Genomic DNA, 6,614 nt, shown 5'->3' on the forward strand with positions numbered 1-6,614 from the left:
ATATATATATATAATTTAGTATGTAGAGTTTAACTAATCAATGGTAATAATAGTATGAATTTTCTGGGCTTCAATAAACAAAGTATTTTAGATGATTGGCTCCAAAGTATTTTAGATGATTAGCTCATTTGTCTGGGATAGTGTTGTGAGACTCATTTCCAGATAAGAGAACTGAGGCTTAGAAAGTGTTAGTAACTTACTCTAGGAGTTGGTGAAGCTCAAGTCAGTGCTTACTCTGAAAGTACATGCTTTTGCCTACTAAGCTATACTGTACAAGTCCAATTTTCAAAGGAGTCTCCATACCACAAAACTTCTACCTAATGAGATAAAAACATCTTTAATTATGTATGCTATTCCATCACAAAAGAAGTGTTTCCATTGTTTCCTATTAGCAAAATAATTTGAGTTGACTCATGCTATTTGGAAATACAAATCCTTTCTGCAGTATTTTGCATGCTAGTGTTAAAAATTTATACTGTACCTTGTTTTTATATTTCTAAAAACATTTAATCAACTTTTAATGATTGACATATTTAGCCCATTACCAAATGCATTTTACAGGCATGTCGAATGTGCACACCTCTTGCTGTTTACTAGCATAAGAAAGTTGTTTCCCCTTTTTAAATTAATTATTTCAAGGTAATGCTTTATGTTATTTTCATCCAAGTTCAGAGTACTTGTTATTTACTATATAATGGAAGTATATTATAGTGCTGGTGCTGTACAAGCTCTAGAGATGATACCAAGGGCACCGTGATCGTCCTTCCAACACTTACACTGTAGAACGTGCTTGAGAGAAGAAATGGGAGCAAAACATGAACAGCAGGCAACGTTAAGTAACAGATCCCCACAGAGCCAATACACAGAGAAAAAAGTAGCACCACTTCAGTGAGAGGCAACTTAGCTCAAGCTGATGATCTAAATCCAATACTGGAGTCTAGGGTTTTGTTTTGTTTTGTTTTGGTCTTTGCCAAAAATAACTTTTTTGCCTTGAAGCAATTTAAAAAGCCAAAAGCCTCCTGGGTATGGTATCCTTTAGGTATATGCTACTAAACTAGTTCACTTTCCCAAAAATCATTATCAGGGAGCATTTCATTTGAGGCTTACTGGGAAACATAATGCTGCTTCAGTATTTTTGTTCTCTCTTTCTCTCTCTCCCTCTCTCTCTCTCTCCCCTCTCTCCTTCCCTCTCTCCCTCTATCTTTCTCTCTCCCCGCCCTCTCTCTGTCTCTCTCCTTTTTAAAATCTTTTACATAATAATGACTTTTGCTTTAGATTGCTTTTGAAGCTTACCTGAGGGGGTTGGGAAATAAAACCTTCAAGGTTATATTAGGTTATATTTTTAGAAGGCATGGGGTTAAAATCAACCTTTTGACCTTATCTGAATTGATTCCTTGTTTTGAAATTTAAGAAGGAAGAAAATAACCTTTTTGTGTATTTCTTATTTGCTCTTATAGTTCTATAACCTTTCTCAATTATGGCTTAGTACTTCAGCCAAGAATGGCGGATGTGTAGAATCCACTTACCTAGAAATGCAGTATGATTTTATGACTTAGAGAGTCCAGTCATCTTCAATTTTTGCTTCTGATTAGATTTTCCCAGCTCAACATTATTATGTAATGGTCCCTGTGTAATGATCTATATAAGATACAGTAAATTGCTAAAAATCCATTCCTATTATTTCAACCTCCAATATTATAGAGGGAATATTGTCTTTACTAGAATATGTATTCTACTGGAGCAATTTTCAAAATGTCCTTCCCTTCTCAATTTTGCAGCAATTCCTACTATCAGTGCATAGGCAATAGCAGGATTTTAATTAAGTAAATACTAATTATATTAATACCATGTATGTCTGCTACATGGGTCAGAGTAATAGAGGATATTAAAATATATAATCAATCACAATCATTAATAATTTAAATAGTGAGGTTCAAAGTAAAAGAAACCAATACCTAATATGCAACTACTATAGTTTTCATAGGAAAAGTTTTAAAGGAAAATTGTTTTCAACTAAATAACCACAAAACTAGATAGTGTATACATATTAGCAATATTTTCATTAAAAATTAACTCTACCTCCAATTTCTGTTTGGAAGAACTATATTTGCTATCGTTAGCTATTATGATTTTTATTTTCATTCTCTTTGGAACATTTACAGTGAGGGCATTTTAAAATCCCTTTTTTGTTTGCATTGGTAAGCTGTTTGTTTATAGCTTTTAGTTACTTTTAGCAGACCTGAGAAATGTATTATTTGGAGTTGTCTAATATCTTTCTAAAATCAAAATGATGTGTTGATGGAGAAATTTCTATCCCCCACCTCACCCAGAGAGTGCTTAGGAAAATGGCCTTGAGTTTTAAGAATATTCACTGCTTAAAGAAAAGTGGTTTCAAAAAAAGTTAATTTGGAATATGTCTTTGTTTTTCCAAAACATATAATTGGTTATAAGGGACCTGAAAAAGTAAGAAATTCTTATGGCACCCAAATTTACAAAATGTAAACATGGAAATAAAGTGTTTGTAAATAGGGAAGGGGTGAAGGGAGGGCAGGGACAAGGGGAAAAATGAGAACCAAGACCTGTCATGTAGAGGTACAAGATCCCAACAATGAAAGTAACTGTACTGCATCCCTAAAATTTACCAATAAAAAAAAAGAACAAAATAGCAACTATTAGATATTTACACATGTGTCCTATTTATTTAACTGAATTATAAATTTTGTATGTTGAAAAATAGTGAAAGAGAAAGTTAGTATAAACTTTTAATAAGTATTATTTATAACCACTTATTTTTTTTCTCCTTTTCTCTCTCTCATTCTCACTCCCCCACCCTTCTCCTTCTCCAACAGACACAACCATTATATTGCACAATAAGAAAAAGTTTTTTGGTAACAGGGTGTTATGAATCTAAGCATCCTAATCTTTATGAGTAATCATCACAAAAAATAAGTCACCATCTCCCTTTTTTCCTGAAATAATCTTGATGATTAGAGGGAAGATGCTCATAAAGTATTTCACTTACACTTACTAGTGACATTTCAGCCCTTGCTGAATGTTTTTGTGTTTTGTTTTGTTTTTTAAGACAAAGTCTCATGATGTAATTCAAGTTGAACTTAACTTACTTTATAGCACAGACTAATCTCTATCTCACAGTGATCCATCCTCCTGCCTCAGCCTCCCAGGTGCTGGGATTACACGCATACGTACCAAGCCTGGCTTTCCTAAATTTTTGAAACTATTTCTTTGAAAAGACAGTATGAATAACTAAATTCAATATGCTTCTCCTTTGGAGACATTCGGCTGTCTTATAACAAAAATGTAATACCCTCCACAGCCCAAGTGGTCCTTGTTTGTCTGTGAGATTTAGGAATATTTCAGCATCTTCATATTGACTGTGTGATTCTTGTTTGGCTTCTTTAGTAAAAGATGTACATCACCTGCTTTGGTTCAGAAACTGTTAACACAAAGGAAAATTCATCAAATTCAACAAGAGCAGAGCAGTCTGCTACATGCCCCACATGAAACTTATGTTGATTCTAAGCTGTTAAAGTTGCAGTGTCATTGACAAGGAACCAGTATAGTATATTTAGAACAACCATGAAGGTTTTAGATAATAATTTTTGACAGAATCTAATTCCTCCTGCCTCTGCCTGGAAATTATCATTGCAGTCACTTTTATACTTTTTCGCTTTATTTTAATTTTTCTTACATTTTTAAATAAGGGTATAACCTTATATAATTCTTCTCTCAAAGGATGACAGCCTATGAATATCATAAAACCAAACTGTTAGAAAGTTCTCTCTAGTTAATTATCAACCCTTCATCTCCTAAAACAACAAACCTCAATTAGTCTTTTAGACGAAGCACCACATATGCTCCTCCCTGTCAGTCCTTAATTAAGGAATCAGAAAGTACACGAAAAGCAAAACTTTTCTAAAAAAAAAAAGTTTATGATGATGAAGATGTTAATATAGATTTCTCAAGATACTCCAAAAGTAAAGCTTTCAGAAGTCACACACCTGGCAATAGGAACTCCATTGTTTGATCTGACAAGTCACCATGCTCTACGACGCTGGGAACATAAGGAAAAGAGAATTTCAAGAAGGTCAGCTTACTCGATTGAGAGACTAAAATTGTTTTTCTAATGCCAAATGAAGGGGTTAAACAGGACAGGTCGCAGCCACAGGTAGAGAGAGAGCCAGAATTATGATGAACCACTGCAAAATTTCAGATGTAGGGGAACATAATCACAGTCCAGTTTGGTTAGGATTGCTTTCACTGCACTAATTGAAAGAGGAAAAGAGAAGGCAAGGAGTCCTATATGGAGGCTGTTGCAGGAATCAAAATGAGAAATGAGTCATTTGGAAATAGGACTTTAAATAGTGGAAAAGACCTAAATTATATGTGGGCAGTAAATCAAAATGAGAAATGAGTCATTTGGAAATAGGACTTTAAATAGTGGAAAAGACCTAAATTATATGTGGGCAGTAGAATCAGAATTACTTAACTTATGACTTAAAAAATAACAACGTTCATGATAGCCATTTGCTGGTGAGGCTGTTGGTAAAATGGAACCCTTCCACATTGTTAGTGGGAATTTAAACTAGTCCAACCAGTACAGAAATCAGTACAGAAATGCCTCAAAAACCTAAAACTAAAAATTCCATTTGACTCAGCATTCCCCTTCTAGGTATCTTCCTGAAAGAATAAAAGACATCATAGTACAGCAATGCATGCATACCTATGTACATAACAGTTCAGTTTAAAATAGCTAACATTTGGAGGTATCTTATATGTCCACCAATAGATGAATGGATAAAAAAATGTGGTATTTATACACAATGGAGTACTACTGTGCTATAAAGGATAAACTTGAGCCATTTATAGGAAGATGGATTCACCTTAAGACATAATGTTAAGTGAAATAAATCAGACACACAAACAATGATTTCTCTTTTATAAGAAACTTAAAATATAAATAAAGAGTAAAATAAAAGATGGATAATAAGAAGTAGAGAGATAGCTCTTTTTCAAATGGAAAGGGAATCAAGAGATGGAGGAAGGATGATGAGGGGAGAAAAATGGATTTTAAAATGAATCAAAATGTGCTATGTACATGTAGGAATGCAATCATTATGTAATCCTAACATGTACCAATAAAAAAAATGAGAAAAATTAACTTAATTTTGACCAAAAGAAAGGCCCAAATGCCTCGCCGACCATTGCCTTGATTGAACAATGATGGTGACTTTCACAAAGGATAGAAATCTCAAAGAAAGGCTTAGTCTTGGACAAAATAAATTCACGCTCCTTTTATGAAGTGATATGTCCTATCAGTGATAAATATAGAAATCTAGATAGAAAACTGGGCTATAGCTATAACGTGTGGAAATCAGAAGCAAATAATGACAGTGAAAGCATAGAGTGTGTAGAGCACAGAAAAGAGGATTCAAGATCTAACTTAGGGGAAATAAGTTGGGGATGTGGTTCAAGACTCCAGAGGTATTTTCTGTATCACAACTCTGATTCAGAGACTACTGCAATGAGAACGTTATTCTGCTCTGGAGAAAATTATTTCCCATGGGATACAGATTCGCTCTGTTCATCAGTTTGAGCTTCAGTTTCCTTACCTATAAAATATATATATATATAACAGTACTCATATAGTAAAAGTATTTTAAGACCTAAGTAACAAGCATTCCAAAACCTAAATTAGGTAAGTTGTGTTAAGACCTCACAATTTAGCACATAATAAACTCTTAAAGTTATATATTTTGCTTGACCCCCAAAGCTTGTTAAAAATTGGACTCTTTATCAGCTCAGCCCCCAAATTACTTTTCTTCATGTATCTTCTATCTTTACCAAGCCATAAAACCTAGGTTTATTACTCTGTCTTCCCTCCACGGTCACATCTAATCTCACCCCAGTCCTGTATTCCTGAAAATCAGTCCGCTTCTTGTCCAGCACTACCATTGTTTCCATTAAGTCCATCCTGATCTCTGGTCTAGTTCACTGAAAACCTCCTCTGACTATCTAACACAATGACCTAAGTGAGTTCTTCTAAATGGCAAATTTATTATCATTTACTTGCTAAAATCCATTTTGTTTTTGCAAAAAAAGTCCAAGTCATACATAATCTCAAGAGATGATATATTTTAACTTAACCTTCCAGTCTCTTTGAAGAGTGTATTCTAGCCACACAAATTTCCTTTCTTCCAGGTCCCATTTCCTCTCTTCACCCCACTCCTCTGACCCTCCTAGCTTCTACATGACTTTTAAGATTCAGCTTCTCCCCTCTGAGAAGCCTTCCTGAGACTGGAAAAATAATACTGTTGTGTGTCACACAGCACACTGTAGTCATAATCTTTGGTCTCCTTCACTAGGTTATGTATTTCCTAAGACAAGGTATATCTTTCTCATTATGTTATTCTTATATATAGAATGACCAATAATATGTTTTAAATGATTAATGTCTATCTCTCTGGATGAATAAGTTAAAAATACACTAGAGTGCTGGGTGTGGTGGTGCACGCCTGTAATTCCAGCACCCAGGAGGCTAAGGCAGGAGGATCCCTGTGAGTTCGAGACCAGCCCAGGCTCCATAGTGAGTTCCA

General features: G+C 34.5%; 1 protein-coding gene and 1 long non-coding RNA gene across 5 annotated transcripts in view; one reads left to right on the forward strand and one right to left on the reverse strand.

The window, feature by feature from the left end:
• The window catches only part of Epha6 (EPH receptor A6), an 891,558-nt gene that overhangs the window by 861,405 nt on the left and 23,539 nt on the right, over positions 1–6,614 (forward strand). The gene's annotated exons all lie outside the window — the stretch shown is intronic.
• LOC104876525 overlaps positions 1–6,614 on the reverse strand; it is a 47,448-nt gene that overhangs the window by 5,016 nt on the left and 35,818 nt on the right. Inside the window, exons 4-5 of one of the 2 annotated variants that reach the window (XR_004518776.1) lie at positions 4,020–4,072; positions 3,197–3,454 (exon numbers count right to left, since the gene is read on the reverse strand). The exons of the other annotated variant lie outside the window; for it this stretch is intronic. This is a non-coding gene — a long non-coding RNA (uncharacterized LOC104876525). Of the gene's footprint in view, positions 1–3,196; positions 3,455–4,019; positions 4,073–6,614 lie in introns of those variants that run through there. 2 annotated transcript variants of the gene reach the window in all.

This window comes from Fukomys damarensis, unplaced genomic scaffold (genome assembly GCF_012274545.1).
Source record: "Fukomys damarensis isolate Sample0158 unplaced genomic scaffold, DMR_v1.0_HiC HiC_scaffold_24, whole genome shotgun sequence".
Lineage (NCBI taxonomy): Eukaryota > Metazoa > Chordata > Mammalia > Rodentia > Bathyergidae > Fukomys > Fukomys damarensis.